The sequence below is a fragment of the Anopheles bellator genome, chromosome 1, assembly GCF_943735745.2.
Source record: "Anopheles bellator chromosome 1, idAnoBellAS_SP24_06.2, whole genome shotgun sequence".
Classification (NCBI taxonomy): domain Eukaryota; kingdom Metazoa; phylum Arthropoda; class Insecta; order Diptera; family Culicidae; genus Anopheles; species Anopheles bellator.
In genome coordinates, this window is record NC_071285.1 from 40890140 (window position 1) to 40902801 (window position 12662).

The window sequence follows — 12662 nt, forward strand, 5'->3', positions numbered from 1 at the left end:
AAAGACGAAGAATTATTTGGTCTCGGAATCCACGATTTCTAAGAATGTGTATCTAGCGATGGCACATATGGATGAATTTTCATTTCAATGTTAGAAACATATCATTTCTTTAAAAAAATCAAATTTTCAAATTTTAGACCCTAACGCGAAAACAACTTGAGCCCGTTTTGTAACGGTCCAATCGGATCGGAAGCTACGTGGCGTGCCGTGGTCCAGAAACTTATCAATCCCACCAGTCCCCCCGAGAGAGAGAGAGACGCGGGAAGCTGGCCAGGGCCAGGGTGCGGTACGGTGGCCATATGGTACCGTGCGGTATGTGGTGGCCGCGATGGAGGCCAACGCTACGCATGGTGGCCGTGCTGCGACCTGTTGGCGCAGCAGTATGCGTGCCACACGCGCCACCCGCCCGTGCAACCCGTGAGACCGTGGCCGCTGAGTGTGTGGGTGAGTGCCCAGCGGTGAGTGGGTGAGTTTTCCTGTGCGCTTTGGCGAGCGCACTTTGGCTCCGTTCGCGTCAGTTGGATGAAATTTATGCACCCGTTCGGTGTCAATCCCGTGCGGAGCGCCCGCATCTGGTCCCGAGAGTCCGAGTGAGTGAGTGTGGGGTCTGTTCCGAGCCGCCTGCGGGTCTGGAGCCAGCAGCAGCAGCAGCAGCAGCAGCAGCAGCAGAGCCTGAAAGCCCGAGCTCGTGGCGGATTCAGTGGTGGGTGGCGTGGGTGAGGGGTGAGAATTCGCACAACGTGAACATCGTCGGGAGCTGTTGCTCGACCCACCCAGAGGCCCAGCCCCAGGCAGGCCAGGCAAGTGCCCTTCGGCTGACCCAGCCGAGCCCCAGTCAACGGTGTCAACGGCGTTCGATTTTCTTCGCGAATGTCGGAAGGACGCGAAGGACGGGAAAAAGTGTGCAGCGCCTAGTGAATTCCCGCACACGTACACCCACACACCGCGACAGGATGCTGTGTGCTGGGAGCGGAAAGCGAAAGTGTGCGTTAGAGAGCGTGAAACGGATCGAGAGCCTCCCCGGAGGAGCCTGAGCCGGGACGCGGGCTCGGAGACTCTTACAAGTTGGTGTTGGGCCGCCAGAGCGCATCTGGCCAGCGCTTTCCACTTTCATGGGCCGCTCCGGCGAATGGCTCACCTGTTTGCAGCCAAAAGCGCTGGCCGCGTCCTGACAGCTGGCAGCAATGGCTTCCGGCGTGGCCGCCCCGTGTGTGCTTACCCCGTAGTGCGCGTGTATGTGTCGTGGAGCTCGGCTCGAGAGAGAGCGTTGTGTATCCGTGGGCTTCGATCGGGCGACCATCCTTCGACGTTTTCGAGTTTCTTTTTTTTCCTGTGGGGTCGCTTTGGTCGAAACAACGCGAGGAATGTGAAAAATTCGTCATCCGATCCGATCCGACTGTGGCTCTCCGGGGGTTGGGGTGGGTCCCCGGGAAACGGGGGTTCCGGGCCAGACGGCGACGGCGACGGGTTTTTCTCGCCTTCTGTTGCTTCATAAATTATCTCATTTTAGTCCCCAGCCAACCGGCCAAAGATGCGACCCGCCTGCTGCGACGCACATCGGGGAAGGTTTTCGTTTCCTTCAACTACAGAGAGAGAGAGAGAGCGAGAGAGCGAGAGAGCGAGAGAGCGACTGAGCGAGCGAGCAGGAGAGGGATGGCGAGCGAGATAAGAAAAGATTGGCCGAAGCGATTGGCGTGGCGGCTTCTTTTTTTTTCTTTTGGGTGGTTTCGCTATTCATTTCTTCTACGCCAGCTTTGATGCAACGCAACCGTTCGTCAACCTACCCCATTGGGGCTCGTTGGGTTGGGAAGGAAGGAAGCAAACGAATCGGACACCGCGCGAAACCATCGATCGTAGTCAGCGGCGACGATTGAGATATTTGTCGGACGTCAGTCAGTCAGTGCACTCTTTTTGTTGCCCCCTCCCCGGTACACGTGGCGTGTAATCTGTCAAAATAAGTCATCCTTCGTACGACGTGCTGTCCGCGTGGGCCTGTGATTGTGACCATCTTGGGGGCCCTTTCTTTGGCGCTCCCTGGATGAATTATAAATGAGAAATTAGCTGAGCCACCTTCAACGTAAGACTCGCAACGTGCGTATCGATTTTTGAACAACAATGTAGCGAGCAGAATGGCCAGATGGCGGCGGCCATTTGGCGGGTCCTGTTGCCATCTCTCGAAACAATCCTAGAAGGTGTGCGCGTTGCGATTAGTCCCGAAGGCTTGTCCTTCGTGCACTGGTACTCCGCCACTCCGAACAGACTGGCCGGACCGGTCTATCCATTCCGAGCGCAAGGACGAAGGCCGGACCAAAAAGGGAGCGAAAGGAACCCCAACCCCGGGGGCGAAAGAGTTCAAGAAAACAGGCTAATGCTATTAGGCGAACCACCACCATCAGTAGTAGTGACCGTGAGTGAGAGTATCCGTGTGTGCGCTAAGCTCAGAAGGGTCCGAAGCCGAAGCAATCGGAATCGGAAAACTGCCAAGTGTGTGATGGCGCGCAGTAACAGTCGCAAGAAAAACCTCGCCCCGAGGCGAAAGCGGGCAAAAAGCGACGGCCACGACGAAGAACAACGAGAAGCAATAACGGGCAAAAGAAAATGTAATTGATATTGATCCACAAGTGGTGGCCGCCACTATGGGAGCGGAGGTCCTTGAGAAGGTGTCACGAGAGGGCCACCCGAAGGTGGCGACCGGTGAATGAGTTCTACGGCGATAGTTTTCCCGTTCAAAGTTGATGCCCCGACACCAAACAGCAATATTAAATACCCAACCTGATTCCGGCGCGGGTCAACCAATCGAACCGTGTATGTATGTGTGCGCTAATTTCCTCGCTTTTCTTCCCCCCCCCAACGGGTTCTTTGTGTTAGGGAGTGTAAAGAAAAGAAAACGAGGGGTCTTTTCCGAAGAAAGTGTGTCCCGTGTGTGTGTCCTGTGTAGCGCGCAAAGCGAAAAGAGGGCAAAAGCCTGCTCTGTGTCTGTGTCTCTGCGTGTGTTGGTGTGTGTCCGATGTGAGCTGGTGGTTGATGATGGTACTGCTCCTGTGAGAACGTGCCCCCCCCCTTTCGAGCCGGGGATTCGAGGATTTCGAGTGACGAGTCTGACCCTATCCGTGGCTCCGTGAAAGTGTCCGTCGTGTCCCTGACCGGGCCTAAGGAAGGGGTGGTGGTGGTGCATCTGACCTCAGCCTGATCCTGGCCGAAGAAAAACTGCCGAAAGTAGGGAAGAAAAAAACAGCTGTCTTAGCGGCCGCTAGCATCTTCAGTCGGTCGAAGCTGCGCCCGAAGCTGAAGGTAAGTTGATTGCTCTTTGGAAGCAGCATCTGAGTAGGCTGAGCTCAGAGCACGGGGACTGACAGCACGGAATGGCAATTTGTTTCACGCGAAGGATTATCGTCCGCGCCGCGGCGTTGCGAATACTAGGCTGTCCAATAAGTTTGTAGCCTCGATCAGAAGAACACATTTTTATGGTTTGAAATGAACTTTCTTATTCAGTATGGACTTCCTGAACATCATCCCTGAAGACTACAGAATCTGGGAGGGTTTCAGAAATATGCTTCCGCAGCTGTTATGACGTCATGATTTGATGAAAAACGCTTTTCACGCATGATTTTTTTGGGCCTGAAAAAAGGATGGAAGTCGCTAGGGGCCAAATCTTGTGAATATGGTGGATGCTCCAACAATTCGAAATTTAATTAATGGATTTTTGCCATTTCCAAAATGCTCTTGTGGCACAGTCCATTTCCCTGATTAAAGAGGATGTTTTTCTTCAGCAAGCCGGGTCTTTTTTCGCAAATTTTCTCTTTCAGTTGTTCTGAAAGGTTACAACAGTAATCAAAATTTACTGTTATACCAGTTTGCAAGTAATATGCTAGCAAAATTTCATTCGCATCTCATAAAACTGATGCAAACACCTTGTTGGTCGATTTCTGGACACGAACTCGTTTCGGACCCAAAAAATCAGGTTATCACCACACTTTATACTCTTATTTTGATTCAGGATCCTGGTGATAGACTCAAGCCTCATCCATAGTGATGATTCAATGCACCATTTCATTTTTTTGAAAACATTCTAAATGTTGTCGATAATGCTGTATTCGAATGCGTTTTTGTCCCATTTGTTTTGTTCCATTCCATTGTCCTATCCATCGTGCACACAGCTGTTTGAAACCCAATACTTTAGTCAGAATATTGGCTTGACCTTGGACTAAATGTCTTTCAGTAGTTCGACGAACTTCCAGAACGATATCCCGAGTTTTTCTAGGATCTCAGGAGTTGTGTCTGTTTTTGGGCGTCTTTGACATGGATCGCCTTGAAGACTTGTACGACTCCATTTAAATTTCGAAACCTTTATTTTAATCTACTAATTGAAGGCAAAGTACTAATTTTAACATTGGTTCATAAATTTTATTTGCTTTTAAACCTTCCAAAAATAAAAAAACCAACCACTGCACGATACTCGATTTTTTCCATTGTGAAAAGTACCATGACACGTCGATACTAAATGGCCTATAAACAAAGAATGAAGTGACCGATCGAAATGAAACTTCACATACGTTCATATGAAGAGAAAAGCAACATACAAAAAATTAGACTAGTAGCAGCGCCCTGTGTCGTCGAGACTACGAACTTTTTGAACACACTAGTAATTGCACGCTACAGAGCGGTACCCAAGATCGCAGAGGGCAAGAACGAGATGGAGGGCTAAAATTTAAAGCCTTCCCCCAGGTATCGGTCCCTCCCATCCCCCAAGAAGATGGTGGTGGTGTAGGTTCGGATTAATGGCCGCCCGTATCGTGTGATATCATCCGTCGGGTGTGTGCGCGCGTGACGTGCGAACGGAGCGAACCTCGACTCGGGCGGACGGATTCGACGACCTGTGCGTGATGTTAAAAATAAGAATAAATCTTCCCGCGCGGGCGAGGGCGGTGCTGGTGTGTGGTTTCTGGCCATACGGTGAAGCTCCGCGACCCCCGAAGCCCCCGATGGAGATTATAATCGTCGCACCGATTATCGCCTTCGTATTTTAGGCGAGGCGGCAAGTGGACCTCTTGCCAGTGGGGAGCCATTTTCACTGCCAATGGTGATGGCCGTCGACCGGGCCTGTCGAAAACCGACGAAAGGTTCTCGCAAGCGTTCCCTAAGTTTCCCAATTCCACTTCGAACCGTTCGAGTTTACTAACCTCAAAGTACCACCCACCTGAAACACACCCATCCAAACCCCCGGAGAGGGTGTCTCCCGACCTATCCGACGTCCATAAACCGCTCGGCTCGGCTGGAGAGAAAATTTCGGGACGCCATCATTATAAATTAATGCTCAGTCAGCCAGGCCCGGGTTTTATGGTGTGCCCAGCATAAAGTCGGCTCACCTTTGGCCCCCCCCCCCCCCCACCCGGTGCAATTAATTTCACTTTCAGTACGCCCGCAGCTTTTATGCGACGATTAGGGATGCTTTTAATCATCCGCGCGAACATTCGAAAGGCTACCATAAAACATCCTGCGCATTCTTTCACCGGCTACGTTTCGACTGTAAATACCAATCAAACAGCACCAGGGCGCCCCCCGGTCAACCCGCTTTAATTTGCATTCGGGGCTAAACTACCAAATGCGGTGCTATAAATAGTGATTCCCATATTTATGGCACCGTGGCTTCCATCGTTTTTTTTTGGGGCCAAACCAGCAACCCAAACCCGCTCAACTGTGGCTCGCTCGGGCGCGTTAATGAATTCATTGAGTCCGAGGCCGAAGCGAAACATTCTTTCGGCCCGAGGCTAGCTGTCAAATTGTAGCAGCTTTAGTGACAGTGAAGGATTTGCAAATGGCACGCCGGGGAAAAAGAATCGCCGGCCGTGTAATCCATCATTACCGTTCTGGCTGCCTGGGCGCCCGGCCAAGTGGACGTCTTCATTCGCGTTTCGGTTTAGTCATCTCAATCCACGCGAGATCCACCTGGCACCGGCATGTCGTCGGGGATCGGAGTCGTTCCCTTCGCCCGCCAGACTACTAATCGATCCTATCCGACGATCCGTTGCCAAATCCGTGGGGTCCGTGGTCCGGCGCGCGCGGTTTAAAGATTTTATTGCAACGCCGGCCGGTACCGGGCCAACACAGCATCATCGGTCCCGGATCGGAAACGGTGCCAAGAAAATGCCACAATCGAAAATCCCCCACCCGGTAAAACGCAAAACCCACCCATTGCGGTCCCCGTTTGGCAGCGCAGCGCAACCGGTTGTTGTGTAGCCCGGTCGCCCCATGACTTAATAATGGACCCGGAACTCCTGCCGGGAGCGCACGGATTTCGGGGTGGCTTTTTCGGGGAGGATGCCAGCCCGGTGCCCCGGTGTCCTGGAATGTCTCACCTTTCGGTGCCACCGCCGTCGCTGTTGTTGGGTGAGATGGCGGAAATGAGGCTCTCGATGATTGCGGCCATCATCGGCACCCGTTGGCTCGATGCCCTTCGGGTGCCGGACACGGTTGCCAACTGGTTGCTACCGAGCGGAACATATCATGGGCGGATCGTCACCGAATGGGGTGGCCCACCGACGACGGTGAGAATGGGAGAATGTTTAAACACTCATCGACAACCAGCCACAAAGCAACTGGTTGAGTGTTACGCTCCGTTTGCTCCGTTTCAGCGTAAAAACGGGACAGCTTTGAAGAATGGCATCTCTTAATGTACATCGAAAGTGTTGCGTGCTCGGCTACGAATAAATGAGGCTGACACTCTAGTAAGAACTCCAACAATCTGCGCTTTAATATACCCAGAAGAATTAATGTTTCAAAAATGTCAAAATAACTCAAACTGTTTGTGTTGCAACGAGGGCCGATGGAGAAAACACTTAACCGAGTACCGAACTCGAGCAAAGAAGATGGATGATTTACTCCCTGTGGCTAATGAAGGAGCCCTTCCAATTATCTTGAGTGTCCGAGCAGAAATCGGTCCTCTTTCAGGCCAATCGTCTCCTATTTATGCTCTCAAGAAACACTTACTCCTCAGATAACGTGGCCATCATTTTGGAAGAAATTTCTTAACCGCTTTACGTTGTTCCATTAGACTGTGGCGTTGCTTAAATATCATCGACTTATTGTCAAATAATTATCAGACTGTACAATAATTTTGCGGTTCGATAAGAAAACAAAATGTTATGGTTAGAAAAAAAAGTTTATTATTCAGTACGGTCTCTCTGAACATTAATTAACTTGTTCCAACAAGATTCCAATTTTTGAACGCCATTCCTGAAGTCTGGAAGGGCTCATCATTATGTTATGGCCGCCTCATTTGATGAAAAACGCTTTTCACGCATTAATTTTTTTTAAGGTCTAGAAACAGTTGGAAGTCGCTAGAGCCCAAATCTGGCGAATACGCTGTATATCCCAACAATTAGAACTTCAGTTCATGGATCTTGGGCATTGTCAAAATGCTCTTGTGACACGGTGTATTGCCCTGATGGGAAAGCATTTTCTTCTTTTGCAAACCGGGTCTAAAAACCGGGCTTCCACTGGGCTAAAACAACAATATTTAAAATGTTGTTAGCAGTTTGCAAGTAATCCACAAACAAAATTCTTACACATCCAAAAAACTAATGACCCAAATACATCACGAACTCGTTCCGAAGCCGAAAAAACAGGTCCATACCACTTTTTAGCGTTTTGTTTTGATTCAGGATCATGGTGAGAGACCCACGTCTAATCCATAGCGATAAGTCGACGCGTTAAATCTTCGTTATGCTTTCGGAAATGCTCTAAATGTTACCGAGAAAGTTGCATTCGAATGTGTTTTTGTTCCAGTGTTAGCGAATGCCATTCACCGAAATCTCTTTCATTCGTTCGATGATTTTCCAATTCGATGTCCTGTATTTTTCCTACGATTTCAAATGTTGCTTTGGTTTTTGGTCGTCCTTGACGTGGATCGTCTGGCTTGTAAGACCTCGTTTAAATCCAGGAATCCCTCTTTTTACCGTATTAATTAAAGGCGAAGAGCCCTTATACACTTGCAACATTCGTTCAAAAATTTTATTTGCTTTTAAATCTTCCAAAAAAACAATTCAATCACTACACGATACTTGATTTTTTTAATGTAAAAGTACTATGGCACTAAATGGCCTGTAAAAAAAGAATTAATTGACCGATTAAAATGACACATACGTTCATATGAAGAGTTTACCAACATAAAAATATAAATTTAGGTTAGTAACAGCGCCAAATTTATTGAAGCGCCAAACTTACTTAAACAGCCCAGCAATTAAATGTCTCGGTCTAAAAAGCCCTGAACAGTAGCAATTCCAGGTCTCATACGCAGTACGTTTGTTTCAACTGCTTCGCCATTTCCCTTATTTTTGTAACCTTGTTCTACGACCTCGCTTTCAAGAAATGCGAGAATTCCTCGGTCTCCTATTCTTACTAACTCCACTAAATCGCTCAGCGCAAAACAACGAAAACTATCGTCATCACATTTGACTGATTTACGGACGACTCGCGCGGCATACCGATTTATCATAATTTTAAAATAATAACCGTTCCGAGAGCACATTAGCACTTCGGTTGATCGCCGACCAATTTTCCCACTGACAGGCATCCACTTTTCATCCACGACACGTCTCCCGCTGATCGGTTCAAGCGGTCCGGGTCAGGCGACGATCACAGCTGGGTCAGCCCCAGTGCGAAGGGGTTGATCGCCGTTTCTGTGAAGGTGATGTGCCGTGGGCGTATTTACACATCGGTTGGGTTCCATTTGTCTTCCAAATTTTCACGCCCATTCGTCACCCGGCGGCGGTGTATGTGGGGCGATCGCGGCGAGAGCACAACCCGACCGACCGGGCACATGTGGCACTTCCGTCCGTCCTGGATTGACAACAACGGGACTCGCTGCGGGAACGATCCCGGTCCCAAGACGGCGACCACAACACAAGCCGTTGAGCTCACTTTGAATTTCCCTTTCTCGGTCGGGATGGCGCTGCTTGTGCAACGGATTCGGAGCGGTGCTGTTTGGTAAAAATAAAACACAAACCCTTCAGTCGCTGGTCCGCCAACGAACCGGCCCACAATTATCACTCGATTGCTCCACTGACACCACTATCATTCGGCCATTTTATGAAGTGTTCGTTTGGCCGGCCGCGAACTGCGTCTTGTCGCTGACGTCACACTTTCGACGTGGTCATGTGCGGCCCTCCCGTTCGTTGGTTGGCTATTTGAGGATAAATGATACGACGAGGTCGGTGAAGGAGCATGTGGCCATTGGACGGCTTAAACACCACGGATCTACGGATGCAGCGTAAAGCAAGTGCGTAAAGTGCTGGGTGCGTCAGACTGTCTATTAGATTCCCCTTTCAGCGGGGACACCAGCGACAATCCTTGAAGACAGCAATGTGTTTTACATTATTTTTCGTTTTGGCCACCACTTGGCAGTGACGTAGCCATTCCAAAGATTTAACTCTTTTCGATCGATTCGATGAGGTAACGAATTGTGTGCCGACTTTGTAGGCACGCCGATTCCCTTAGATCACAGCTTGACGTTTGAGGTGCATGGAGTGGATTTGATCATCGTGGCCCGCGGTCCGAGTTCAAGGTCCTGGCGGAGACGGAAGCGTAGTTTGCGTCTTCACGTAATTTACTATTTATAAAGAGCTCACGCGCGACCTTGATGCGTCGGCCACAGGAGTACCGGCCTCGGGCCCCAACACGCACCGGATCGGAAGGATTTGATTGTCAGGTTCGATTCGATCCTCAACACTCCTTACAATGTTTGGCCCTTGGGCGATCATTCCGGAGCGAACTGAAAATCCAAATCACACATACGCATCCCCACGTACGATGGACTGACAATCAAGGATTCGAATGCTTTCCGTACGCTTCCCGTAAACAGAGCGGTCGCTGGGAAGGAAGTCATCGCAGGCCACCGGCTGACAGTTAATGGTCTCTGTGTTCGCCCGAAACGTTGATTATGCACTTGCTGCCACCACCACCACCAACACCGACAATCGGGCGAGTGGTCCAGGGGACAACCCAGCTTGCTACGCCACCACCCCCAGGGGCCATGCCCGCCCTTGGCGAGCAAAACATGGCCAAGTTCAGGCCGCGCACAATCGAGTCCGAAAATAGCTCCACGACGAAACCGAGTCGGATTGGATCGCGCGTAGCGTGTAAACCCTTGGGATCGTCGCCGGCCCACCTCGGCACCCACACCCCACCCCATCAACCTATACCACTTCAACCTATGCACCGGATTGGTTGGCTCGGGACGCGGCCCGTTCTATGAATATGACGGTTAGTCAGCGTTTCGTCGCCGTGCGCCGTGTGCGTTTCCGACGGTCGCATTGATCGCCCGTTATGTTGGTGCGTGTGTTTGGTGTGTGGCCGTGCCACCCAACACATTTCTAACAATCCGCATGTCAGGTGTCAGTCAGCGACAGTCAATTTACATTGAAGCGAAATTTATCGTCAAAACATTCGCCAACGGATTCGGACCACCGATGACGACGGGGTGACGCGGCACGGCAACATAGAGCGTCTTGAAGGCGGCCCGAAACAAAGCGCCTAAATCACGAAAGGAAGGGAAAAAACAACCCGACGGGGATGAAATGAAAATGTAGTATACTCTGTTGTTGAGGTCTGCTCGCCGTCACGCCACGTGGTGGCAACAATCCGGGGTGGCCAACCCATTTTACTCGGAACTAGGTGATTGCATGGCCCACCTGCGGACGATTGAAAAATGTTTCTTCGCTGCGAAAGGGCTCGGATTGTGGCTGGATTCTGACCGGGAAGATGTTGAAGGTTTTTCACCCGTAACTGCAGCTTGGAGTTTGGACGGCTGTGGAAAATGTTGCCAATTACATTGCCGCTACGTTTGTCGTTAACTATTTTTCTTCTGAATTTGTGATATATTACTGTCGTAAAAAATATCGAGAATTCACTTATGACTCGAAACATCTCTCTTTGTCCTTCTAAATCTATGTCATTGAACCTTTGAAATAATCCTTACTCGATGCAATACATCGATGTTTACATTTGTTCTAATTCTCGAAAGGGTCCGTAAGGTCCTTTTTAGGAATTGCCTTCAATACATTCTTCGTTTCGGTTCCTATCTCAACTATTGATTGTAATAGGTGTCCTCGGATTCTTCTCTTGAGTTTAGGGAATAGCCAGATGTCGGATGGTGCTAAGTGCAGGGGAATACGGTTGTTGCGGAACAATGTGGCGTCGAAATGATTACGAAAATGTTATGCAATAATTTTCTCATGGACCCAAAATTTGTCCCTCCAATCCGGTTCAACAATACGCAAACGACGCATTTTTGAGAACTAATAATAAATTTATCCACAAATAACGCTTGACGATTTCGCCTATTTTTCGTAGGCTATCTAATTTGTACTAAGTCTTTGTATGAGTTAACCACAAACGAAATCAATTTATTTGTTTGCAAAAGATTTCGTAGCTGTTGCCGAATAATGAAATACAATTATTTTTTGTTCGTGTTCTTTCTGAAGAAGACTTATGTCCTTCGTTAGCTTTTCCAGCTTCAGCACAAAACCTCCGGTGTCTGGTGAAGCGATCGAGAAGCTAGAAAGCCCCTTTTCACGCGCTTACAAGTAATTTATGCGGGTTATCTTCTTATTAGTTCCCTTTCGGTGGCCCCAGCTACGGGTCGCAATTGTATTGGCAGTGTTCCGCTTCGGCGCCATTATAAATTGCTTTTTTATTAGATTCCCTATTGTGCCCCTTCGCTTCCGTTTCCGCTCGTCCGAGGGCTCCTCGGTTTTTGCGATTCATTTCCAAAGTCGATATTAAATTATGCTGTGCACACTCCGTGGCTAGGCCCACCAAAACCAATAGCAAGTAATTCCGAATCAAAACGCTAAACGAAAGCGAAAAACAAAGCCCCAATCTGAATCGTTTGCTGATATTTTGTTTCATTTTTCACAATTCTAGAGTTTTCCACTGGCACACACGTCCTACGTGATCGTGCAGCGATGTCACGTCGTGGGTAGAGCACTGGCTGGAAGGCAGAAAGAGAGAAACAGATAATAGATGGAACTGTGAAATGAAACTACCGAACGCTCGGACGGAAATTGATTTTCGAGGATTATCCTTTTGGAGGGGCGAACTTCCGCACCGATCACCGAACTTGGCCGGGTTTCCGCCGTTTTTCCGGCGGACCTGATCTGCAATTCCATTATCGGGCCCGGTGGTTGGTGATGACATCGATTTTTTGTGTCACCTCGTTTTTTACAGCACAGCCTGAAGTGACCGCCACCAGGTGGGCGGCCGGGGCCGTGCCGTGGAATGGTAATGTGTGGCCTCGTTTCTTTTTGGGTAGAACTGACACCGGCTTAACAATAGTTTTCCGATATCTGGAAGCCCGGGTCCCTCGGGAGCCCCGATGACTAATGGATTTGCGTGGAGCGTGTTACAACAAGCGATTTAAAGCGATCAACCGCCCACCAGTGGGCGTAGGGTGGGCGTAGTTTCCCGCTGCCAAACTGGTCCACCGCCCAACCGCACGCTTTCCGGCCGAACCACGAGCATTACATCATCCGGTGTGGAGTGTATCACAGATTAGTGAGCTTACCATTGGTTGGGCTTTGGCCGGCGGAAATTGTTAGTCATGTTTTCGCTTCGGGCTGACGACGGATTTGAATGAATGTACTTTTAAATCGAATTCCGAATCG

At 49.6% G+C, this 12662-nt stretch overlaps 1 long non-coding RNA gene across 1 annotated transcript in view; it reads left to right on the plus strand.

Annotated features, from left to right (window-relative positions):
• The first annotated feature begins 598 nt into the window (after positions 1 to 598).
• The window catches only part of LOC131205379 (uncharacterized), a 17522-nt gene continuing 5458 nt past the window's right edge, over positions 599 to 12662 (plus strand). The window contains exons 1-2 of the long non-coding RNA XR_009156741.1: positions 599 to 703; positions 2869 to 3291. This is a non-coding gene — a long non-coding RNA (uncharacterized LOC131205379). The remainder of the gene's footprint in view (positions 704 to 2868; positions 3292 to 12662) is intronic.